General features: G+C 44.4%; 3 non-coding genes across 3 annotated transcripts; 1 reads left to right on the top strand and 2 right to left on the bottom strand.

Annotated features, from left to right (window-relative positions):
* Nucleotides 1–2,377: 2,377 nt before the first annotated feature.
* Trnat-cgu (transfer RNA threonine (anticodon CGU)) lies at nt 2,378–2,452 on the bottom strand. Its single transcript has one exon. It is a non-coding gene; the product is annotated as a tRNA-Thr (tRNA).
* Nucleotides 2,453–2,677: 225 nt separating this feature from the next.
* Nucleotides 2,678–2,752, bottom strand: Trnat-cgu (transfer RNA threonine (anticodon CGU)). Its single transcript has one exon. It is a non-coding gene; the product is annotated as a tRNA-Thr (tRNA).
* Nucleotides 2,753–2,829: 77 nt separating this feature from the next.
* Nucleotides 2,830–2,904, top strand: Trnat-cgu (transfer RNA threonine (anticodon CGU)). Its single transcript has one exon. It is a non-coding gene; the product is annotated as a tRNA-Thr (tRNA).
* Nucleotides 2,905–26,613: the final 23,709 nt, after the last annotated feature.

The following is a 26,613-nucleotide window of genomic DNA, read 5'->3' as shown; positions in this document are numbered from 1 at the left end:
AGGCAAGTCTGCAACTGCGGACGCTTCCTGGGCGCAACATGAGTCAGCCTAAGGGGAACGCACTCACAAGCGCGTGACAGATACAATGGATTTGGTAGTCCACGTGAATTTTATGCTACAGTGACCCCAATGTGGCATTGCCAGCCGGAGTGGCAGAGCGGTTCTAGGCCCTACAGTCTGGAACCGCGAGACCGCTAGGTCGCAGGTTCGAATCTTGCCTTGGGCATGGATGTGTGTGATGTCCTTAGGTTAGTAAGGTTTAAGTAGTTCTAAGTTCCAGGGGACTAATGACCATATAAGTTAAGTCCCATAGTGCTCAGAGTTATTTGAACCAATGTGGCATCATTTTACTGCCACTAGTGGAGTAGAAAAAAAAAATACAAAATCCAGCATGCCCCAGAGGGAAGTGAGGTAAGGACAGGCGTGGATACGAGTTCGAGTCTGGCCCTTTGGGGGAGGACGGAGGGATCATTGCCTCTTTCTTCCCCCCCCCCCCCCTCCCCTCAACTCCACACCTCTTATCACAAATATACCTCGCAGCCAGGCGCTCTCTTCCTTTGTATCACAGATATCTATGACTTTTTTTATTAATAGCGATGGACGAATGTTATGCCTCAATAGCCAGGCGCAAAACTCTCAGTTTGATAGCACTTAACAGCGACTTACGTCTTTCTGAGTAACGGGAGCCATCGTTCCCAGATAGTCACCTGTCCAAATACTTCCAAATACCAACCGGGCCTGATGATGCTTAAATCCGTAAGAGGGGGTGGAGATCTCTTCTGAACAGCACTTTGCATGACATCCCAGATATGCTCAATAATGTTGACATCTGGGGATTGTGGTGGCCAGTAGAAGTGTTTAAACTCAGATTAGTATGCCTGGAGCTATTCTGTAGCAATTCTGGACGTATGGGGTGTCGCATTGTCCTGTTGGGATTGCCCAAGTCCGTCGGAATGCACAGTGGGCATGAACGGATGCAGGTAATGAAACGCACGTGTCATCTGTCAGAATCATACGTAGACGTATCAGGGGACCCATATCACACCAGCTGCACACGCCCCACACCATTACAGAGCCTCCACCACCTAGAACAGTCCCCTTCTGACATGCAGGATCCGTGGATTCACGAGGTTGTCTCCAAACCCATGCACGTCCATCCGCTCGATACAATTTGAAACGAGACTCGTCCGACCAGGCAACGTGATTCCAGTCATCAATACTCCAGTGTCAGTGTTGACTTGCCCAAACATGGCTTAAAGCTTTATGTTGTGCAGTCATCAAGGGTACACGCGTGGGCTTTCGGATCGGAAAGCCCATATTGATGGTGTTTCGTTGAATGGTTAGCACACTAAAAAACGGTTCAAATGGCTCTGAGCACTATGGGACTTAACATCTGAGGTCATCAGTTCCCTAGACTTAGAACTACTTAAACCTAAATAACCTAAGGACGTCACACACATCCATGCCTGAGGCAGGATTCGAAACTGCGACCGATGCAGCAGCGCGGTTCCAGACAGAAGCGCCTAGAACCGCTCATCCACAACGGCCGGCCTCCATCAAAAAGGACGGCGGTTTGCAGCTCATCACAGCCTGGGATCCGGCCATCGCGAGGTTAAACGGTCGCGACGGACGCAGGATGAAAACATTACCATGTATGGCGAGGAAGAGAGCACACTGACACTTGTTGATGGCCCACCATTGAAATCTGCAGCAAGTTGCAGAAGGGTTGAACTTCTGTCACATTCAACGATTCTCTTTAGTCGTTGGTCCAGTTCTTTCAGGATCTTTTCCCGACGGCAGCGATGTCGGAGATTCGATGTTTTACCGGATTCCTGATATTCACGGTACACTCGTGAAATGGTCGTACGGGAAAAACCACTAGTTCATCACTACCTCGGAGATGCCGTGCCCCATCGCTCGTGCGTCGACTGTAAACCACGTTCAGACTCACCTAAATCTTGATAACCTGCTATTGTAGCAGCACTAACCGATCTAACAACTGCTCCAGACACTTGTCTTATATAGTCGTTGCCGATCGCAGCTCCTTCTTCGGCCTGTTTACACATCTCTGTATTTGAACATGTATGCCTATACCAGTTGCTTTGGCGCTTCAGTGTGTAAATGTGACACAAAATCATGTAGAAGGCAGGCGACCATTACTATAACCATATGCAGTTCCGCATTCAGTCTTACTGGGTCGCAATAGTAATAGTCAAACATCAGGCAAGGAATGACTTTATTGCCCATACAACGCGTCACTAGTATGGATGCCGTCGCTAAAGGATGAAGATGCTAGCATAGTTATAGTCTAATTTGGTGATTGTACTGTAAGTGATAACAGGAAAATAATTGAAACTTCCTGGCAGATTAAAACTGTGTGCCCGACCGAGACTCGAACTCGGGACCTTTGCCTTACGCGGGCAAGTGCTCTACCAACTGAGCTACCGAAGCACGACTCACGTCCGGAACTCACAGCTTTACTTCTGCCAGTATCCGTCTCCTACCTTCCAAACTTTACAGAAGCTCTTCCGCGAAACTTGCAGAACTAGCACTCCTGAAAGAAAGGATACTGCGGAGACATGGCTTAGCCACAGCCTGGGGGATGTTTCCAGAATGAGATTTTCACTCTGCAGCGGAGTGTGCGCTGATATGAAACTTCCTGGCAGATTAAAACTGTGTGCCCGACCGAGACTCGAACTCGGGACCTTTGCCTTACGCGGGCAAATGCTCTACCAACTGAGCTACCGAAGCACGACTCACGTCCGGTACTCACAGCTTTACTTCTGCCAGTATCCGTCTCCTAAAGCTGTGAGTACCGGACGTGAGTCGTGCTTCGGTAGCTCAGTTGGTAGAGCACTTGCCCGCGTAAGGCAAAGGTCCCGAGTTCGAGTCTCGGTCGGGCACACAGTTTTAATCTGCCAGGAAGTTTCATATCAGCGCACACTTCGCTGCAGAGTGAAAATCTCATTCAGGAAAATAATTGATGATGGCCGAAGTAGAGAGGATAAAAAATGTAATCTGGTAGTGGCAAGAAAAGCGTTTCTCAAGAAGAGAAATTTGCTAATAACGAATATAGATTTAAGTGTTACAAATTCTTTCCTGAAAGTATTTGTATGGAAACGTGGGGCCAAAGAAGAATGCTGAAGATTAGGATGGAAGATCACGTAACTAACGAGGAGGTACTGAACAGAATTGGACAGAAAAGAAATTTGTGACATAACCTGACTAGAAGAAGAGATCGGTTAATAGGACACATTCCGAGACAGCAATGGATCACCAATTTGGTACTGGTGGGAAGTGTGAGGGGTAGGGTGTATAAATCAGAGAGGTAGACCAAAAGATTATTACATTAGCAGATTCATAATGACGTGGTTTGCACGTGTTATTCGTAGATGAAAAGGCTTGCACAGGATACAGTAGCACGGAGAACTGCATAAAACCAGTCTTCGGACTGAAGACCGGAAACAATAACAACATTCGCTATTGACGACGTTGGACGCAAGCGCTATTCTGAGATTGAGACGTTGTCGGAGAAAGTCGTTGTAAGGCACATCAAATCCATCAGAAGATTGATAATAAAGAAAAATTATTACCACGTAATCAACCAGTAAAACAATGTATTGCTTTGTCTGCTAGGGACCATCTCTACAGGAAGAAGATACATATATATAGTCACTCACGCAGCAGAAGACGAGGATAAAGCATACGGACCATGAAGGCAGCCAGTCGTGAAACATCTCTTTCTGGGGCGAGTCCAGGACACAGCTAGAGCGTGTAGCAGTTGATTTTTACGTTTGGTGAGAAAGAACCTACTTTTGCCTTCGTTTTCCTTAGCGGATCATGCTTTTCATAGTGGTTTGATAGTCAAATAGCTAGATAAAAGATATGGAAAAGAAAGAAAAGAGAAGGTACGCACTGGTAATACACTCCTGGAAATTGAAATAAGAACACCGTGAATTCATTGTCCCAGGAAGGGGAAACTTTATTGACACATTCCTGGGGTCAGATACATCACATGATCACACTGACAGAACCACAGGCACATAGACACAGGCAACAGAGCATGCACAATGTCGGCACTAGTACACTGTATATCCACCTTTCGCAGCAATGCAGGCTGCTATTCTCCCATGGAGACGATCGTAGAGATGCTGGATGTAGTCCTGTGGAACAGCTTGCCACGCCATTTCCACCTGGCTCCTCAGTTGGACCAGCGTTCGTGCTGGACGTGCAGACCGCGTGAGAAGACGCTTCATCCAGTCCCAAACATGCTCAATGGGGGACAGATCCAGAGATCTTGCTGGCCAGGGTAGTTGACTTACACCTTCTAGAGCACGTTGGGTGGCACGGGATACATGCGGACGTGCATTGTCCTGTTGGAACAGCAAGTTCCCTTACTGGTCTAGGAATGGTAGAACGATGGGTTCGATGACGGTTTGGATGTACCGTGCACTATTCAGTGTCCCCTCGACGACCACCAGAGGTGTACGGTCAGTGTAGGAGATCGCTCCCCACACCATGATGCCGGGTGTTGGCCCTGTGTGCCTCGGTCGTATGCAGTCCTGATTGTGGCGTTCACCTGCACGGCGCCAAACACGCATACGACCATCATTGGCACCAAGGCAGAAGCGACTCTCATCGCTGAAGACGACACGTCTCCATTCGTCCCTCCATTCACGCCTGTCGCGACACCACTGGAGGCGGGCTGCACGATGTTGGGGCGTGAGCGGAAGACGGCCTAACGGTGTGCGGGACCGTAGCCCAGCTTCATGGAGACGGTTGCGAATGGTCCTCGCCGCTACCCCAGGAGCAACAGTGTCCCTAATTTGCTGAGAAGTGGCGGTGCGGTCCCCTACGGCACTGCGTTGGATCCTACGGTCTTGACGTGCATTCGTGCGTCGTTGCGGTCCGGTCCCAGGTCGACGGGCACGTGCACCTTCCGCCGACCACTGGCGACAACATCGATGTACTGTGGAGACCTCACGCCCCACGTGTTGAGCAATTCGGCGGTACGTCCACCCGGCCTCCCGCATGCCCACTATACGCCCTCGCTCAAAGTCCGTCAACTGCACATACGGTTCACGTCCACGCTGTCGCGGCATGCTACCAGTGTTAAAGACTGCGATGGAGCTCCGTATGCCACGGCAAACTGGCTGACACTGACGGCGGCGGTGCACAAATGCTGCGCAGCTAGCGCCATTCGACGGCCAACACCGCAGTTCCTGGTGTGTCCGCTGTGCCGTGCGTGTGATCATTGCTTGTACAGCCCTCTCGCAGTGTCCGGAGCAAGTATGGTGGGTCTGACACACCGCTGTCAATGTGTTCTTTTTTCCATTTCCAGGAGTGTACATTTGGGAATTGGGTATACGTCCTTATCTCCTTCTTTCCCTGTGTCTGTCCATCTGCTGTTCTCCCTCTGTTTGTCCAGTTCCTTCTCCTTCCCCCTCTCTGTGTCCATCACTTCCTACCCTCATTCTCTCTCAATCTTCTCTTCCCGTTCTCTCTCCATCTCCTCGCTCCATTCTTTTCCCCTCTCGCTGTCCATAATCTCATCCCGTTTCTCTCTCCATTTTCTCTCCTCCCTTCTCTCAATCTTCTCTTCTCCCCTCTCTCCGTCTTCTCCTGCCGCCCCTTTCTCTCTCCCTCTCTGTCCATCATCTCCTTCCCTTTCTGTATCCCTCTTCTTCTCCCCCCTCTCTCTCTACCTATTTGCTCCTGCTCTCTCTCTCTGCCCATCTCCTCCTTTCCGCTTTCTATGTCCATTTCCTCCCACCTCTCTGTCCATCTTCTTCCCCCTTCCCCCCTCTCCCAGAATTCGAGCCTGTTTATCATTGCTGAAAATTCAGATTCTGGAGCAGTATTCAAATCATAAGCCGATAAGCTATTAATAAAACTTTCTTGTTTACTTATAACGTTTCATCATTATGTATTTCCTATACACAGTTATATACTACATATCACTTACAACTTGCCCCGAAAATATTGCGACACTGGGAATTGCTATTGTCGTGCGGTTCTCACAGAATGTATTGGCAGTCAGGGGCTCTTATTGTTAGCCAATAAGGAGACTCTAATAATAGTTAGAAACCATATTTTTTTGTGCAAGTGTACACTTTTTAAATGGAACAATGCCTATTGACATTAGGCTGTGGAGTGGGAGTGGCTGGGAGTTGTGGAGGTGCCAACATAAATGGTGTCCCTTCTAATAGTCTCCAGGTGCATTCCCCTTTCGGCAGACATTTGTAATTTTTGTATTTCCATCCTTGTGACTGATGGTCTAATAACTTCGACGTTCACTTACGTAAAAAATATGATATGTCCACTGCCATCGTTTTGATTTTTTTGTCTTGTAATTTATAGAATGCAGCGATCAGTCACCCTTTTTAAATTTTATTATGCAGATCTAGATTTCGGCTAGAAGCTAGCCATTCTTAGTGCACTATTATTTTCGCTCACTGCGTGTAATGCCTGTTAGTCAAACTGTGGATGTTCAATGAACTGTGGATGAAGCCCGACCAACAGGCATTACATGCACTGAGCGAAAATAATAGTACACAGAGAATGGCTAGCTTCTAGCCGAAATCTAGATCTGCACAATAAAATTTAAAAAGGGCGACTCATCGCTGCAATCTATAATTTACAAGTCAATATAACAGTCGCTGAGTGCAACAGCCTTTCGAATGAAAGGTAACCTGACCCCCTTTTCTTCTTTGTATTGCAGCCAGATCGGTGACTCAATACACCATCTTCAGGCCTTGAACTTAAGCTGAGGGGATGAACTGCAGTCGTTTACAGAAACCCATCAGTGGCCAACATCTATGAACTGGGCTTCCGTAGAATACTGTAAAAGCGACATTGTTTCTAAGGGTTGCGTATTCGGGATTTTTGTTTTTGCAGACCGTAGCTGGAGTCAGCCCAGACAAATGCTGCTCGTCACCTCTTCCATTCGACGCGCAGTGTCAACAGAAAGCGACAGCTTGTTTTACGTTAAAAACAAAATGATTTGTCGAGTGGAATTTTGCGTATTCATTCGATGGAACTGTTTTAACGAGGACACTAAACCACGAAAAATAACCAGTACTCCAACAGCGACGGCACCTCCTCCCCTCCCCCCCCCCCCCTCCCCCATCCTAACCTGGCACGACTGCTACTGCCATGCAGCAGCGCTGCTTAGTCGCTGTTGGAGTACTCGTTATTCTTCATGTTTTACTGTCTCTGTTAAAACATATGGATAAAACAAATATGCAGCATACTAATTTTGGGCCACTCTATGCCATATATGTACACACTCATAAATCGAATCCCAACCCATGCAATAGCGTAATATTGTTAACAAACCAGACCCAAAGTTTGCTTCGGCAGCTGCGCTGTCAACTTGGCAGATTGGTAAACTAATGGGCCCGGGTTCAGTTCCCGCCGGGTCGGAGATTTTCTCTTCTCGGAGACTGAGTGATGTGTTGTCCTTACTTACTGTTAAGTTGGCTTATGAGCACAGCACGAAAGCCTATGAACTGAAAAAAAAACAGTAGTACACCGCCTGTCAAAATCGAATACGGTGCGGGTTGTGGTTGTCGACCAGTGAGGATGATCGTATCGCGCAGAGACAATGTAATGGCCGTTTTGATATGAGTAAATATCGAAGTTACGTAATGTGGCTGACAATGTACACAGTGAATAACCATTAACACACAGTGTGGCGTATTTAAGGGGCAATATATTCCTGCGACCTGCATTTGTCACTTCTGTTCATCGACTGACGTTAACACACGTTAAAAAGCGGCAGAGACCGTAACAAAGCGGTACCACTGTGTGAGCCAAAAGGTACTTGCATTACCAGAGGTAATAAATATTCACACTCAGAGGTGGATGATTACATTGTATCCCTGTAAGACGCTGCTATAACTGTTATGAACAAGTTAAGCATTTAACCAAAGAAATACCCACCTTCCCTTTCCTGGTAATACCTCTGATAATGTGAGATCATGTGGCTTTGTTGTGATCTCTGCCAATGTCAACGTCAGTTGGTGATCAGAAGTGACGAACGCAGGTCACAGGAATATAGTGGCTCTTAAATACGCCACATACTGTGTGTTAATGGTTATTCACAGTGCACAACGTCAACCATATTATACAGGGAGTTACAAAAAGGTACGGCCAAACTTTCAGGAAACATTCCTCACACACAAATACACAAATAAAGAAGAGATGTTAGGTGGACATGTATTCGAAAACGCTTAATTTCCATGTTAGAGCTCATTTTAGTTTCGTCAGTATGTACTGTACTTCCTCGATTCACCGCCAGTTGGCCCAATTGAAGGAAGGTAATGTTGACTTCGGTGCTTGTGTTGACGTGCGACTCATTGCTCTACAGTACTAGCATTAAGCACATCAATACGTAGCATCAACAGGTTAGTGTTCATCACGAACGTGGTTTTGCAGTCAGTGCAATGTCTACAAATACGGAGTTGACAGATGCCTATTTGATGTATGGACAAGCACGGGGCAATAGCCGTGGCGCGGTACGTTTGTATCGAGACAGATTTCCGGAACGAAGGTGTCCTGACAGGAAGACGTTCGAAGCAATTGAATGGTGTCTTAGGAAGCACGGAACATTCCAGCGTATGACTCGCGACGAGGGAAGACCTAGAACGACGAGGACACCTGCAATGGACGAGGCAATTCTTCGTGCAGTTGACAATAACCCTAATGTCAGCGTCAGAGAAGTTGCTGCTGTACAAGGTAACGTTGACCACGTCACTGTATGGAGAGTGCTACGGGAGAACCAGTTTTTTCCGTACCATGTACAGCGTGTGCAGGCAATATCAGCAGCTGAATGGCCTCCGCGGGTACACTTCTGCGAATGTTTCATACAACAATGTGTCAATCCTCATTTCAGAGTAAATGTCTTTACGGATGAGGCTTCATTCCAACGTGATCAAATTGTAAATTTTCACAATCAACATGTGTGGGCTGACAAGAATCTGCACGCAATTGTGCAATCACGTCATCAATACAGATTTTCTGTGAACGTTTGGGCAGGCATTGCTGGTGATGTCTTGATTGGGCCCCATGTTCTTCCACCTACGCTCAATGGAGCACGTTATCATGATTTCATATGGGATGCTCTACACTGCTGCCAGAACATGTGCCTTTAGAAGTACGACACAACATGTGGTTCATGCCCGATGAAGCTCCTGCACATTTCAGTCGAAGTGTTCGTACGCTTCTCAAAAACAGATTTGGTGACCGATGGATTGGTAGAGGCGGACCAATACCATGGCCTCCACGCTCTCCTGACCTCAACCCTCTTGACTTTCATTTATGGGGGCATTTGAAAGCTCTTGTCTACGAAACCCCGGTACGAAATGTAGAGACTCTTCGTGCTCGTATTGTGGACGGCTGTGATACAATACGCCATTCTCCAGGGCTGCATCAGCTCATCAGGGATTCCATGCGACGGAGGGTGGATCCATGTATCCTCGCTAACGGAGGACATTTTGAACATTTCCTGTAACAAAGTGTTTGAAGTGACGCTGGTACGTTCTGTTGCTGTGTATTTCCATTCCATAATTAATGTGATTTGAAGAGAAGTAATAAAATGAGCTCTAACATGGGAAGTAAGCGTTTACGGACACTTGTCCACATAACATATTTTCTTTCTTTGTGTGTGAGGAATGTTTCCTGAAAGTTTGGCCGTACCTTTTTGTGACACCCTATATGTCTTTGATATGAACTCATCTCCTGTAATAAGACAACTGGTCTATAAGACCCGAAATGTGTTTATTCGACGCTCACGTGTCATAGACAGATTAGATATATTTTAACATGTAAGGAATGTTTTCAAATACGTAGTGACTTCTTGTTCCTAAGCCAGGCATTGCATAATATACTAAGGTGACAGTAGTCATGGGATACGTGTGACAGATTAGATATGTTTTAACGTGTAAGTAATGTTTTCAGATAGGCAATAACTTCTAATTCCTAGGCCATATCGTGTTGGACCTCGTTTTGCCCGGAGTACTGCAGGTTCTCAGCGTGACGTGGGATCCAAAAAGCCGTTTGAAGTCCCTGCAGGAACATCGAGCCATGCTGCTCCATGGACGTCCATAATTGCGAGAGTGCTGCTGGTGCAGGGTTTTGCACACGAACCGATCTCTCGATTACGACCAATAAATGTTCAGTTGGATTCATGTCGAGTGATATGGGTGACCAAATCAATCACTCTAATTGTCCAGAATTTTCTGCAGACCAGTCGCGAACATGGCTCGCTGACAAGGCGTATTGTCATCCATAAAAAATTCATCGTTGTTTGGGAGTGGCTGCAGATGGTCTCCAAGTAGCCGAACATAACAATTTCCAATCAACGGCCGGTTCTGTTGGACCAGAGGACCCAGTCAGTTCCATATAAGCACAGGCCATGCCATTATGGAGCAACCAGCAGCTTGCACAGCGCCATGTTAACGACTTCGATCCATGGCTTCATAGGGTCTGCGCTACACACGAACACTACCATCCGGTTCTACCAGTTGCAATCGGAACAGCTCTTCTGACTAAGTCGACGTTCTACAGTCGCCTAGAGTCCAGACGATATAGTGACGATCGAAGGAGAGGCGCTGCAGGCGATGTCGTGCTGTTAGCAAACTCACTCGCGCCAGTCGTCTGCTGCCATAGCCCATGAACGCCAAATTTTGCCGCTCTGCCCTAACGGATACGTCTGTCGTACGTCCCACATTGATTTCTGCAGTTATTTCTAGTAGCGTTGCTCGTCTGTTAACAGTGACAACTCTAACCAAACGCTGCTGCTTGAGTGAAGGTGGTCAGCCACCGCGTTGTCTGTGTTAAGAGGTAATGCATGACATTTAACATCCTTGGCAGACTCTTGACACGGTAGATCTCGAAATACTGGGTTCCCTAACGATTTCCGAAATGGAGTGTCCCATACTCCTAGTCTAAGTAGCATTACGCATTCAAAGTCGGCAGTCTTTTCACACGAAACGAAAAAAAAAATCAAATGTGTGTGAAATCTTATGGGACCTAACTGCGAATCACGTCAGTCGCTAAGGTTACACACTACCAACCTAAATCATCCTAAGGACAAACACACACACCCAAGCCCGATGGAGGACTCGAACCTCCGCCGGGACCAGCCGAACAGTCCATGACTGCAGCGCCTAAGACTGTTGGGCTAATCCCGTGCGCCCACACAAAACACCTGGGCACCTTTATATATATATATATATATATATATATATATATATATATATATATATATATATATATATATATATATATATATATACCACGTGTACGAGATTCTACCGCCCTCTATATAGTGCATATACCTATCCTATGATTTTTGTCGCCTCAGTGTATGTTCGCCCTAAACATGTTCAGTTCAACGTTTATTTACAAATGGCTGAAAAGCCTAAATCATGATTTTGTAAAATAAATAAACAATCTGTGGTCAAAGGGCGGAAATTTATTTCAAGCAAAAAAAAAGTTTTTAAATAAAAAAGAGTGCCAATGTATTTCCTCCGAATTTCATTCAGCGCCTACAGCACAGTCGCATCGAGCAAATACGACATTTAATAACCGGTTACAACCAACGGCTATATGAGACGAGTGACGTGTATGAAAACAGCGCCTGAAACGGAATTGTCTGATGAAATACAGGCGTCACTCTCGGCCAAAATGTGACGAGTACGAAGGCGTCCTTGACAGCCGACCGCCGAGCGAAAATAAATAGTTCCGCGAAGGCAAACAGGCCGTGAGCAGAGCGCTGTTGGCTCAATAAACAGGAAGCGGCCGCGGGCAGCTCGCTGCGCGCTGCTCTGCACAGCTGTCCCGGCGGACTGCCACAGACGATGCCGGCGTGCTTCTAGTGGCACCTGCGAGGCCTAGACTACCGGAAGCTATCATGCCGGCCTTCACTTCAAGTGATTTAGAGAAAACAAGGAAACAAATAAATGCCGATTGGTAGACGGCAGTTCGCCCGTAATTCGCCTGATACAGCCCCTGACGAGTTATTTTTGTCCCGCCACCCCCTTTTATTTGCACCATCAGTCTTCTGACTGGTTTGATGCCGCCCGCCACGATTTCCTTTCCTCTGCCAACTTCTTCATCTCAGAGTAGCACTTTCAACTTAAGTCCTCAATTACAAGCTGGCTGTATTCCAGTCTCTGCCTTCCCTATAGTTTTACCCTCTACAGCTCCCACTAGTACCATGGGGGTTATTCCGCGGCAAGACGCAATCAATACTTACACTGCACAATAACAACGGTGATGTTACCCATGACAGTGCCACTTCAAAAATGGTTCAAATGGCTCTGAGCACTATGGGACTTAACTTCTGAGGTCATCAGTCCCCTAGAACTTAGAACTACTTAAACCTAACTAACCTAAGGACATCACACACATCCATGCCCGAGGCAGTGACAGTGCCACTAAAGCTGAGTTACTAAACACCGTTTTCCAAAACTCCGTCGCCAAAGAAGATGAAGTAAATACTCCTGAATTCCAATCCAGAACTACTGCCAAGATGAGAAACATAGATGTAGATGTCCTCGATGTAGTAAAGCAGCTTAAGGGGGGTAAGACGTCAAACGGGCCGACTTGGAGCTGGAGAGGCACCACGGGACATTTTATTTTCCACTGTCTATACTTTTACAAATTAATTCATAAAACTTTGTCAGCATGACCAGGAAGGATTCAGAATTCACACTCTTGGCAGTGAAAGTGCAAAAACATAACAAAATAATTTTTTTAGATATGAAATTTCATCATTTTTTCACTTACTGTTGGCTGCATTTTTTGCTATAGGTACATTTTTCTTCACAAATAAGAGAGATTCTTTGATGAATTTAGTACAGCATACAAACCATACTTACAGGTGTATGAAACTCTAGAATTTTCCAAATCTATTAAAAACTGTGGTAAAAATTGAGATAATTAACTAGAAAACTTGATTTTTTCTAAGCATAAATTTTAAAACGTAACAGCTCATTCAGTTTATCATAAATTAAATAGATTCTAGAGTTTCAGACACCTGTAAGTATGGTTTGTATGCTGTGCAAAATTCATCGAACAGTCTCTCTTACTTATGAAGAAAAGTGTACATATAGCAACAAATGCAGCCAATAGTAAGTGAAAAAATGATGAAATTTCACACGTAAAAAAAAATAATTTTGTTACGTTTTTGAACTTCCGCTACTACGAGTGTGAATCCTGAATCCTTCCTGGTCATACTGACAAGGATTTATGAATTTACTTGTAAAATTATAGACAGTGGAAACTAAAATGTCCTGTGGTGCCTCTCCTGCTCCAAGTCAGCCCGTTTGATGTCCTACCCCCCTTAAATCACTAAATAAAGGCAAGACCTTCAGTCCAGACTGTATACCAGTCAGGTTACTTTTCAGAGTATGTTGATACAGTAGCCCCATATTTAGCAATTACGTGCAACCACTCACTCACAGAAAGATCCCTACCCAAAGACTAGAAAATGGCGCAAGTCAGACCATTACCCAAAAAGGGAAGTAGGAGAACTCCACTGAATTACAGACTCATATCACTAACGTCGATTTGCAGTATGGTTTTGGAACATATACTGTGTTCGTACATTATGAAGTACATCGAAGAAAACGATTTATTGACACATAGTCAGCACGGATTCAGATAATATCGTTCTTGCGAAACACAACTAGCTCTTTATACTCATGAATTAATGAGTTCTATCGACAGTGGATGTCAAATTGATTCCATATTTTCAGATTTCCGGAAGGCTTTCGACATCGTTCCTCACAAGCGCCTTCTAATAAAACTGCTCGCTTATGGTATATCGCCTCAGTTGTGCGACTGGATTCTAGATTTCCTGTCAGAAAGGTCAAAAAATGGCTCTGAGCACTAAGGGACTTAACATCTGAGGTCATCAGTCCCCTAGAACTTATAACTACTTTAACCTAACTAACCTAAGAGCATCACACACATCCATGCCCGAGGCAGGATTCGAACCTGCGACCGTAGCGGTCGCGCGGTTCGAGACTGAAGCGCCCAGAACCGCTCGGTAACATTCGCCGGCACAGAAAGGTCACAGTTGGTAGTAATAGATGGAAAGTCATCGAGTAAAACAGAAGTAATATCCGGCGTTCTCCAAAGAAGCGTTATAGGCTATCTATTGTGTAAGTAGCCTGTTTACGAGTATATGTTTGCATGTTGGCAACGCTCTGCATTAAAATCACTGAAAGCGCTGTGCGCCGTCTGTAAGAGACTCTGTGGCTGGTCGGAATCGCAGTTAGAAGTTAATACACTCCTGGAAATTGAAATAAGAACACCGTGAATTCATTGTCCCAGGAAGGGAAAACTTTATTGACACATTCCTGGGGTCAGATACATCACATGATCACACTGACAGAAGCACAGGCACATAGTTACAGGCAACAGAGCATGCACAATGTCGGCACTAGTACAGTGTATATCCACCTTTCGCAGCAATGCAGGCTGCTATTCTCCCATGGAGACGATCGTAGAGATGCTGGATGTAGTCCTGTGGAACGGCTTGCCATGCCATTTCCACCTGGCGCCTCCGTTGGACCAGCGTTCGTGCTGGACGTGCAGACCGCGTGAGACGACGCTTCATCCAGTCCCAAACATGCTCAATGGGGGACAGATCCGGAGATCATGCTGGCCAGGCTAGTTGACTTACACCTTCTAGAGCACGTTGGGTGGCACGGGATATATGCGGACGTGCATTGTCCTGTTGGAACAGCAAGTTCCCTTGCCGGTCTAGGAATGGTAGAACGATGGGTTCGATGACGGTTTGGATGTACCGTGCACTATTCAGTGTCCCCTCGACGATCACCAGAGGTGTACGGCCAGTGTAGGAGATCGCTCCCCACACCATGATGCCGGGTGTTGGCCCTGTGTGCCTCGGTCGTATGCAGTCCTGATTGTGGTGCTCACCTGCACGGCGCCAAACACGCATACGACCATCATTGGCACCAAGGCAGAAGCGACTCTCATCGCTGAAGACGACACGTCTCCATTCGTCCCTCCATTCACGCCTGTCGCGACACCACTGGAGGCGGGCTGCACTATGTTGGGGTTTGAGCGGAAGACGGCCTAACGGTGTGCGGGACCGTAGCCCAGCTTCATGGAGACGGTTGCGAATGGTCCTCGACGATACCCCAGGAGCAACAGTGTCCCTAATTTGCTGGGAAGTGGCGGTGCGGTCCCCTACGGCACTGCGTAGGATCCTACGGTCTAGGCGTGCATCCGTGCGTCACTGCGGTCCGGTCCCAGGTCGACGAGCACGTGCACCTTCCGCCGACCACTGGCGACAACATCAATGTACTGTGGAGACCTCACGCCCCACGTGTTGAGCAATTCGGCGGTACGTCCACCTGGCCTCCCGCATGCCCACTATACGCCCTCGCTCAAAGTCCGTCAACTGCACATACGGTTCACGTCCACGTTGTCGCGGCATGCTACCAGTGCCAAAGACCGCGATGGAGCTCCGTATGCCACGGCAAACTGGCTGACACTGACGGCGGCGGTGCACAAATGCTGCGCAGCTAGCGCCATTCGACGGCCAACACCGCGGTTCCTGGTGTGTCCGCTGTGCCGTGCGTGTGATCATTGCTTGTACAGCCCTCTCGCAGTGTCCGGAGCAAGTATGGTGGGTCTGACACACCGGTGTCAATGTGTTCTTTTTTCCATTTCCAGGAGTGTAGATAGGAGTGGTGGAGGTTAGAAGCAGTGTTAGCACGAGCAGACGGTCTGGATGTGTGTCTGCCATGAAGATTTAACATTGGTTGGACATGGATTGTAAAATGAGGGCAATGGAATTACTGACAATTATATAATTTTTGGAAATGGATGTCACGGACGATTGTATAATTTTTGGAATTGTATGTCTCATGTTTAAGGCTAAATCTCCTAAATATATTGTTTGCTTTACGACAAAATCTTTCCTTTGCTAACCACATCCCTATTAGTAGTTAGAGCCTACAGTAGTTATAATCTTTTCATTTTGTTGGCTGTATACTTGCTGTATCTGCTGTAGTTCGTGTCACGAAGATTTTCTGTGAGGTAAGTGACTTATGAAATGTACGGGATATTGTCAGGATTTCTTCTAATTCAGGGCCATTCTTTTGGGTTAATTAATAGTCAGAATGCTTTATCCTCGTATATTGTGGGCCATAAATGAATAGTGTAAGTTTGAGCTGTATTTGTCAGAGAAAATACTGTAGGTCAGTGTTGACAAAATAAAGTCAAGCGAAGTGATAGTACGTTCAGTTCACTCAGCAGTTGAAGTAAGCATTCAGAAGTCTAAGACGTAAACGTAGAAATTTCATTTGTTTCCGATCTATATTAACGACATACGAGAATCTGAGTAGCTGTCTTAGATTGTTTGCAGATGATGCTGTCATTTACCGTCTTGTATATTCATCAGGTGACCAAAATGCACAGCAAAATGATTTAGATAAGCTGTCTTTATGGTGCGAAAAGTGGCAATTGACCCTGAATAAAGAAAAGTGCGAAGTTATTCATATGAGTACTCACATAAATCCGCTAAATTTCGATTACGCGCTAAGTCACACAAATCTGAAGGCTGTAAATTCAGCTAAATACTTAGAGATTACAATTACAAATATCCTAATTTGGAATGATAAAGTATCTACATCTACATCCATACTCCGCAAGCCATCTGATGGTGTGTTTCGGAGGGTACCTTGAGTACCTCTATCGGTTCTCCCTTCTGTTTCAGTCTCGTATTGTTCGTGGAAAGAAGAATTGTCGGTATGCTTCTGTGTGGGCTCTAATCTCTCTGATTTTATCCTCATGGTCTCTTCGCGAGATATACGAAGGAGGGAGCAATATACTGCTTGACTCTTCGTTATGTTCTCGAAACTTCAACAAAAGCCCCTATCGAGCTACTGAGCGTCTCTCCTGCAGAGTCTTCCACTGGAGTTTATCTATCATCTCCGTAACGCTTTCGCGATTACTAAATGATCCTGTAACGAAGAGCGCTACTCTCCGTTTGATCTTCTCTATCTCTTCTATCAACCCCGTCTGGTACGGATCCCACACCGGTGAGCAGTATTCCAGCAGTGGGCGAACAAGCGTGCTGTAACCTACTTCCTTTGTTTTCGGATTGCATTTCATTAGGATTCTTCCAATGAATCTCAGTCTGGCATCTGCTTGTCGACGATCAACTTTATATGATCATTCCATTTTAAATCATTCCTAATGCGTACTCCCAGATAATTTATGGAATTAACAGCTTCCAGTTGCTCACCTGCTATTTTGAAGCTAAATGAAATGGGATCTATCTTTCTATGTATTCGTGGCACATTACACTTGTCTACATTGAGATTCAGTTGCCATTCCCTGCACCATGCGTCAATTCGCTGCAGATCCTCCTGCATTTCAGTACAATTTTCCATTGTTACAACCTCTCGATATAGCACAGCATCATCCGCAAAAAGCCTCAGTGAACTTCCTATGTCATCCACAAGGTCATTTATGTATATTGTGAATAGCAACGGTCCTGCGACACTACCCTGCGGCACACCTGATATCACTCTTACTTCGGAAGACTTCTCTCTATTGAGAATGACATGCTCCGTTCTGTTATCTAGGAAATCTTCCATGCAATCTGATAGTCCATATGCTCTTACTTTGTTCATTAAACGACTATGGGGAACTGTATCGAACGCCTTGCGGAAGTCAAGAAACACGGCATCTACCTGTGAACCCGTGTCTATGGCCCTATGAGTCTCGTGGACAAATAGCGCGAGATGGGTTTCACACAACGTCTTTTTCGAAACCCATGCTGATTCCTACAGAGTAGATTTCTAGTCTCCAGAAAAGTCATTATACTCGAACATAATACGTGTTCCAAAATTCTACAACTGATCGACGATAGAGATATAGGTCTATAGTTCTGAACATCTCTTCGACGTCCCTTCTTGAAAACGGGGATGACCTGTGCCCTTTCCCAATCCTTTGGAACGCTACGCTCTTCTAGAGACCTACGGTACACCGCTACAAGAAGGGGGGCAAGTTCCTTCGCGTAGAAAATGTTGTGGGTAAAACAAACCAGAGACTGTGATTCATTGTCAGAAGACTGACGGGTGACATCGAAAAGGTTCAGAGAAGGGCAGCTCGTTTTGTGCTATCGTGAAATACGGGAGATAGTGCCACAGACATGATACGTGAATTGGAGCATTAAAACAAGAGCGATTTCGTTGCGACGGGATCTTCTCCGGAAATTTCAATCACCAGTTGTCTCCTCCGATTTCGAAAACATTCTGTTGGCACCCACCTACATGGGGTAAAATAATTTTCACAACAAAATAAGAGAAATCAGGACTCGTACAGAAAAACTGAAGTGCTCGTTTTTCCCGCGTGCCGTTCGAGAGTGGAACAGTACAGACAGCTTGAAGGTGGTTCAGTGCCAGGCACTTTATTGTGAATAGCAGAGTAACCGTGTAGATGCAGATGTCTTGACACACGTCCTATCATCCTGCCTCTTCGTCTTGTCAGTATTTTAAATATATTCCTTTCCTTGTCAACCCTCCTTGCTAATCTTTATCATTCCATTTAATTCTCAACATTCTTCTGTGGCACCATATGTCAGATGCTTCGATTCTCTTCTGTTCCAGTTTTCCCACAGTCGATGTTACGCTTCCTCAGTTTGCAGTTCTCCAAACGAACATTCTAAGAAATTTCTTCTTCAAATTAAGACCTCCTTTTGATTCTAGTAGACTTCTCTTGGCCAGGAATGTTCTTTTTACTAATATTAGTCTGCTTTTTATATCCTCCTCGCTCAATAACGGGCTATTTTTCTGCCTAAGCTGCTAGTCTAGGAGTAGTGTTTTTGATTAGTAATCAAAACGTCCCGGATTCGAAACCTGCCACCGTTTAAATTTTGATTAATAATCAGCATTGGCAGCCGAAGATGCACGCAGAAGGCATGAGGATGCAGAAGGGAATGCAAACCACTGCATTAGAGATACACAACTTGCAACCACTGGACATGTGGCGCGTAAATGTAAAAGTGTCATGGTCATTTCTCCATTGCCAAAAGATTCCGGAATAGTCCCCTTCGGATCTCCTGGAGGATACAGCCAAGCGGGAGATGACCATGGGAAAAGACTGAATAATGAACGAAAGAATAGCGTTCTACGAGTCGTGGCGTGGAATGTCAGAAGCTTGTACGTGGTAGGGAAGCTAGAAAATCTAAAAAGAGAAATGTGACGGCTCAATCTAGATACAGTAGTGGTCAGTGAAATGAAATGGAAAGAAGACAAGGATTTCTGGTCAGATGAATATAGGATAATATCAACAGCACCAGAAAAAGGCATAACGGGAGTAGGATTCGTTATAAGTGGTAAGGTAGGGCAGAGAGTGTGATATTGCGAACAGTTCAGTGATAGCGATGTTCTTATCAGAATCGACAGGAAACCAACACCGACAACGATAGTCCAGATATACATGCAGACGTCGCAAGCTGAAGATGAAGAGATAGACGAAGTAGATGAGGATATTGAAAGGGCAATACAGTACGTAAAGGGAGATGAAAATCTAATACCCATGGGGGACTGGAATGCGGTTTTACTGGAGGGAGTAGAAGTAAAGGTTACAGGAGAATGTGAGCTTGGGACAAGGAATGAGAGAGGAGAAAGACTAATTGAATTCTGCAGTAAATTTCAGCCAGTAATAGAGAATCCACTGTTCGAGAATCACAAGAGAAGGAGGTATACCTGGAAAAGGCCGGGTGATACGGGGAGTTTCAGTTGGATTACATCATGGTCAGACAGATATTGCGAAATCAGATATTGGATTGTAAGGCGTACCCAGGTGCAGCTATAGACTCAGATCACATTGTAGTAGTGATGAAGAGTAGGCTGAAGTTTAAGAGATTAGTCAGGAAGAATCAATATGCAAGAAGTAGAATACAGAAGAACTAAGGAATGACGAGATATGCTTGAAGTTCTCTAAGGCTATAGATACAGCAAAAGGGACAGCTCAGTAGGCAGTACAGTTTAAGAGGAATTGCATCTCTAAAAAGGGCAATCACAGACGGTGAAAAAAAAGACATAGTTATAAAGTAGGTAACTGCAAAAAAGCCATTGGTAACAGCAGAAATACTTCAGTTGATCGATGAAAGAATGAAGTACAAAAATGTGTAGGGAAATTCAGCAATACGGAAATACAAGTCGCTGAGGAATGAAATAAATAGGAAGTGCAGGGAAGCTAAGATGGAATGGCTGCATGAAAAATGTGAAGAAATCGAAAAAGAAATGATTGTCGGTAGGATTGACTCAACATCTAGGAAAATCAAAACAACCTTTGGTGAAATTAAAAGCAGTGGTGGTAACATAAACAGTGTAACGGGAATTTCACTGTTAAATGCAGAGGAGAGGGTGGATAGGTGGAAAGAATACATTGAAAGCCTCTGTGAGGGGAAGATCTGTCCACCGTGGTAGAAGAAGAAACAGTAGTCGATTTAGAAGAGACAGGGGATCCTGTATTAGATTTAGAATTGAAGAGAGCTTTGGAGGACTTTAAGAACAAATATGGCAGAACGGATGGATAACATTCCATCAGAATTTCTAAAATCATTGGGGAAAGTGGCAACAAAACGCCTATTTACGTTGGTGTACGCGTCTGGCGACATATCGCATGTCTTTCGGAAAAATTTCATGCGCGCAATTCCGAAGACTGCAAGAGTTGATAGGTGAGAGAATTATCGCACAGTCAGCATAACAAGTCATGCTTGCAAGCTGCTGACAAGGATAATATACACAAGAATGGAAAAGAAAATTGAGGATGTGTTAGATGACGACCAGTTCGACTTTAGGGAAGGTAAAGGCAATTCTGATGTTGCGGTTGATAATGAAAGCAGGAGTGAAGAAAATCAAGACATGTTCGTAGGATTTGTCGACCTGGAAAAAGCGTTCGACAGTGTAAAATCATGCAATATGTTCGAAATTCTAAGAAAAATAGGGGTAAGCTATAGGCAGAGAAGCGTAATATACACTTATGAAACGTCCCCTTAGAAAAATTATACACGACTGTGGTTAAACTGACACACAATATCTTTAGCGCAACGCAATCTGACTTCCAAAAATCCCTACGAAAGAATGGCCCTGATTAACATTAACCTATACGTTTCACAAATCACTTACCTCACAAAAATCTTCGTTACTCAAGCTACTGCAATACAGCGAGCGCCACTACTGCCAGCTAAATAAAAGATTCAAACTACTGAAGGCACTAACTACTGATAGGCATAGTTAGCAAATGAAAGATTTTAATAGAGTACAAACAATGTATTTACCTCACTAGTCATAATATATATATCAGTTCATGACACCAATTCTTACAAATTTCAAAACTCCGCCATCTCTCTCCCCACGTCCACCACCGCTGGTGGCTCACCTCCAACTGCCCAACGCTACGCGCTGTTAGCATCAAGCTGCCGCAGCTCAACACTACAATGGCAGACAACAATGCAAACTAAACACAGACAGCGCACAGCACAGCCAGTGATTTTCATACAGAGCGCTATGTGGCGTTACCAATAAGAAAACCTAAACAGCCTACTTACACACTATGTATGACAGTCAAGAGGGAATACTAAGAGTGGACGACACAGAACGAAGTACTAGGACGAAAAAGGGTGTAAGACAAGGATGGAGACATCCAACGTTCAATCTGCACATCGAAGAAGCAATGATGGAAATAAAAGAAGTGTACAGAAGAGGAAATAAAATTCAAAGTAAAAGGATATCGATGATAAGATTCGCTGATGACATTGCTATCTTAAGTGAAAGTCAAGAAGAATTACACGACACGCTGAATGGAAAGAACGGCCTAATAAACACAGAATATGGATTAAGAGCATATCTAAGAAAGGTGAAAATAATGAGAAGTAGCAGAAATGACAACAGCGAGAAACTTAAAATCAGGATTAATGATCACAAAGTAGATGACGTTAAGGATTTCTGCTACCTAGGCAGTAAAATAACCAATGACGGACGTAGGAAGGAGGACATCACAAGCAGAGTAGCACGGGCAAAACAGGCATTCATGGCTAAGAGACGCCTACTGGTATCAAACAAAGGCCTTAGTTTGAGGAAGAAATTTCTGAGAACGTTCCTTTGGTGCACAGTGTGCTGCCTTTTAAACCGTGTTGTTAATGCGTAAATTTAGCAGCGTCCAACATAAATATTTAAATATGTCTACAGTTCTAAATTGTCATTCAATTACTGCATTACTCGGCTAGAATATGACATGAGCATGAATGCTAACTAAATATTTTACTGAAAAGATTTCTGAGCTTTAGCTGAGAAAGTTTTATGCTCCGACACCAGCAAAGAATGGTAGAAGTTAAAGTAGTTTCTCATAACATAGATTTTGATATAAAACCAAGTTACCTTTACGTGGATTCTATTTACAATGGCAAATATATATGTCTGAATTATTGGGCAATTTAAACTCGCCGCGTAAAGCTTTCATGAAATAGCGGCAGATAAATGAACATCGGTGTATCATAGAATCGATCTGTTCCGATTACACGAAAATAACTGACTAAATTCGATTTGAAAAAAAAAACAAGCAATCTGCATTAAATAATTGTTGTCATCATTTTCAAATGAAACTGTAGCTCTTGCCCATAAAATCATATAAATATATTACCGCTTATGGCGGCGTTGCAGCTCGTCCGGAGTGAAGCAAAGGTCGAATGCAGAGGATCAAGATTAGTAATACTCTTACAGAAAATATGAGATAAACTTGAATAACATTATTCTCTAGTGTCCTGCAATAATTTGCTATAGGTAGTTTACATAATGGTAATAATACCAGACTTTATCATAGGCGTCATATTATAGTGCGTCTTGCTAGCATAATGTCTACTCTAACAAGAAGAAAGAATGCAAACAAAAAATCAGTGATAATAATAATTGTTTTTATAATTGAAAGATATCATTGTTTTCAGTGTATTTTCTGTGGCTTGTGAAGATACTTTTACACCGTCTCTGCACTAGCAAAACCAAACTGTTTCTCTGACAACACACTTGTCTCTCGCGATCGCATATTAAAAAAAAATGTTTTTACCGACTACAAAATAGGGGCGTGGGTGCTATAACAGCATTGCATGCTGGTTACACATGGACTATGGGAAAACCGGAACAGAAGACAATCCAAGCATTTGAGATGCGATGCTACAGACGAATGTTGAAAATTAGGTGGACTGATAACGTAAGGAATGAAGGGGTTCTAGGCAGGATTAGAGAGAAAAGGAATATACGGAAAAACACTTGTTATGATATCAGGGAATGACTTCCGTGGTGCTAGAGGGAGCTGTAAAGGGCAAAAGCTGTAGACGATGACAGAGATTGGAATACATCCAGCAAAAGTTGAGGGCGTAGGTTTCAAATGCTACTCCACAGGAGCCGTGGGATTCCGATATGCACATACGCAGATAGCATTATTATGACCTACACAGTGGATAAAACGGCAGTGCATTGGCGGAACGGTCATTTGTACTCATGTGATTCATGTGCAAAGGTTTTCATCATGGTTATGGCCGCACGACGGGAACAGATTCTGAATACAGAATGGTAGTTGGAGCTAAACACGTGGAACATTCCTGTTTGGAAATCTTGAGGGAATTCTATACTCCGGGATCCATACTGTCAAACGTGTGTTGAGAATACAAAGTTTCAGGCATTACCTCTCTTGAAGGACAACGCATTTGTTGACGGCCTTCACTTAACGACCGAGTTCAGCGTCGTTAGCGTAGAGCTTACAGTACTAACAATCAACACTGCATGAAATAACCGCGTAAATCAATGTGGGACGTACGACAGACGTATCCGTTAGGGCTATGAGGCGAAATGTGGCATTAATGGGGTATGACCGCAGACGATGGACGGGAGTGCTTTTGTTAACAGCACGACATCGACTGCAGCGCCTCTCTTTGGCCCGTGCCTATAAGGGATGGATCCTATACGACTGGTTCAGATGGTTCAAATGACTCTGAGCACCATGGGACATAACTTCTGAGGTCATCAGTCCCCTAGAACTTAGAACTACTTAAACGTAACTAACCTAAGGACAGCACACACATCCATGCCCGAGGCAGGATTCGAACCTGCGACCGTAGCGGTCACGCGGTTCCAGACTGAAGCGCCTAGAACCGCACGGCCACACAGGCCGGCTACTATACGACTGGAAAACCCTGACCTGGTCAAATGAGACCCGATTTTTAGTTGGTGCGAGCTGACAGTAAGGGTCGAGTGTAGCGCAGCTCCCACGAAACCATGCACCCAAATTGTAACCAAGACACTGTGGAAGCTAATGGTGCCTCCGTAATGCTGCGGGCTGTGTTTACATACACGTAGAATGGACTGAGTCCTCTCGATGTACTGTTACTTGAAGACCATTCGCAGTCTTTCACGGACGTCATGTTCCCGAACAACGATGGGATTTTTATGAACGACAATGCGCGGTGTCACCGGGCCACCGTTGTTCGCGACTGATCTGAAGAACATTCTGGACAGTTCGAGCGAATGGTTTGCTCTCCCGGCATGAATCTCATCGAACATTTAGAGGAGATGATCGAGATGCACAAAATCCTGCACCGGCAACACTTTCGATATTGTAGACGGCTGTAGCTGCAGCACGCTAAATATTTCTCATGCTCTTTGAGATTTGCTTTCCATTACAACATTCTGAATGGGGTACTAGCCATAATGGGCAGCCCGGGTGGCTGACTAGTGGGATGAGGATATTATGTAGTACAAAACGGGAATTCTATCAAAATGTTAGAAGTAGTCACAATCAAGCTACAGTAGCCCATTACAAACAGTATTGTAAGATGCTTAGAAATGTTATCAGCAAGGTAAAGAGTATGTGGTATGCAAATAGAATAGCTAACTCACAGGATGAAATTAAAACCATATGGTCAGTTGTGAAGGAAGTGTCTGGTCAGCAGCACAAGGTCGACGATATAAAGTCAGTTCACAGTAAAAATATTTGATGCATTGCAGATGAATTAAATAAAAATTTAGTTTCTACAGGAAATCGTGTAACTTTCTTGGCAAATGCCTTTCCGAGATTGATGTCTGAAACACTCCTCTGTGATACAGACAAGAGGGAGATTGAGTCAATAACTAAATCACTGAAGACTAAGGACCCTGATGGCTATGATGGAGTGTCTAGCAGAATATTAAAGTACTGTGCTGCACATCTTAGCCCTGTATTTAGCCATATTTGTAATTTTTCCTTTAGGAATGGTCAGTTTCCTGAGCTATTAAAGTACTCAGTAGTAAAGCCGCTTTATAAAAAGGGAGAAAGGGATAATGCAGATAATTTTAGACATATTTCTATGCCATCAGTGTTTGCAAAAGTTATTGAAAAGGCTATGCATGTAAGGATAATTGATCGTTTTATATCACACGATCAAATGTACAGTTTGGCTTTAGAAGTCGTTTAACAACTGAAAATGCTATATTCTCTTTTCTCTGTGAGGTACTTGATGGGGTAAACAAACACTTGGCATATTTTTTGATTTAACTAAGGCATTTGATTGTGTTGATCACAAAATACTGCTCCAGAAGTTGGACCATTACAGAATACAGGGAGTAGCTCACATTTGGTTCACCTCTTACTTTAGCAACAGGCAGAAAAAGGTCATTAATCACAATGTTGATAACGGCTGTGATGTGGGGCCTGAGTGTGGTACAGTCAAGTGGGGGGTGCCCCAGGGATCAGTGTTGGGGCCACTCCTATTCCTTATTTATATAAATGATATGCCCTCTAGTATTATGGGTAACTCTAAAATATTTCTGTTTGCTGATGACACTAGCTTGCTAGTGAAGGATGTTGTGTGCAACATTGACTCGGTTTCAAGTAGAGCAGTACATGACCTCAGTTCATGGCTTGTAGAAAATAAACTAACGTTAAATCACAGTAAGACTCAGTTTTTACAATTGCTACCACACAATCCAACAAAACCTGAGGTTTTAAACTCACAGAACGGGCATATGATTAGTGAAACTGAACAGTGCAAATTCCTAGGTGTTGAGATAGATAGTAAGCTGTCGTGGAAAGCCCACGTTCAGGATCTTGTTCGAAGACTTAATACTGCCATTTTCACTATTCGATCGGTATCGAAAGTGAGTGATGTTTCGACACGTAAATTAGTCTACTGTGCTTATTTTCATTCACTTATGTCGTATGGTGTTATGTTTTGGGGTAACTCTTCCCACTCTAGAAGGATATTTTTGGGTCAGAAACGGGCGATTCGGGCAATAAGTGGTGTGGGTTCACGAACCTCTTGTCGACCTCTGTTCTCGAGTCTGGGTATTTTGACATTGGCCTCTCAATATGTATATTCCTTATTGTTTCTTGTTACCAATATTAGTTTATTCCCAATAATAAGCAGCTTTCACTCGGTTAATACTCGGCAGAAATCAAACCTGCATTTGGATCGGACTTCCTTAACTCTTGTGCAAAAAGGTGTGTAGTATACTGCTGCATCCATTTTCAATGAGCTGCCACTCGAATTCAAAAATCTTGGCTGTAATCCGCTTGCTTTCA

This window comes from Schistocerca gregaria, chromosome 1 (assembly GCF_023897955.1).
Source record: "Schistocerca gregaria isolate iqSchGreg1 chromosome 1, iqSchGreg1.2, whole genome shotgun sequence".
Lineage (NCBI taxonomy): Eukaryota > Metazoa > Arthropoda > Insecta > Orthoptera > Acrididae > Schistocerca > Schistocerca gregaria.
This window is presented reverse-complemented; position numbering and strand designations above follow the sequence as displayed.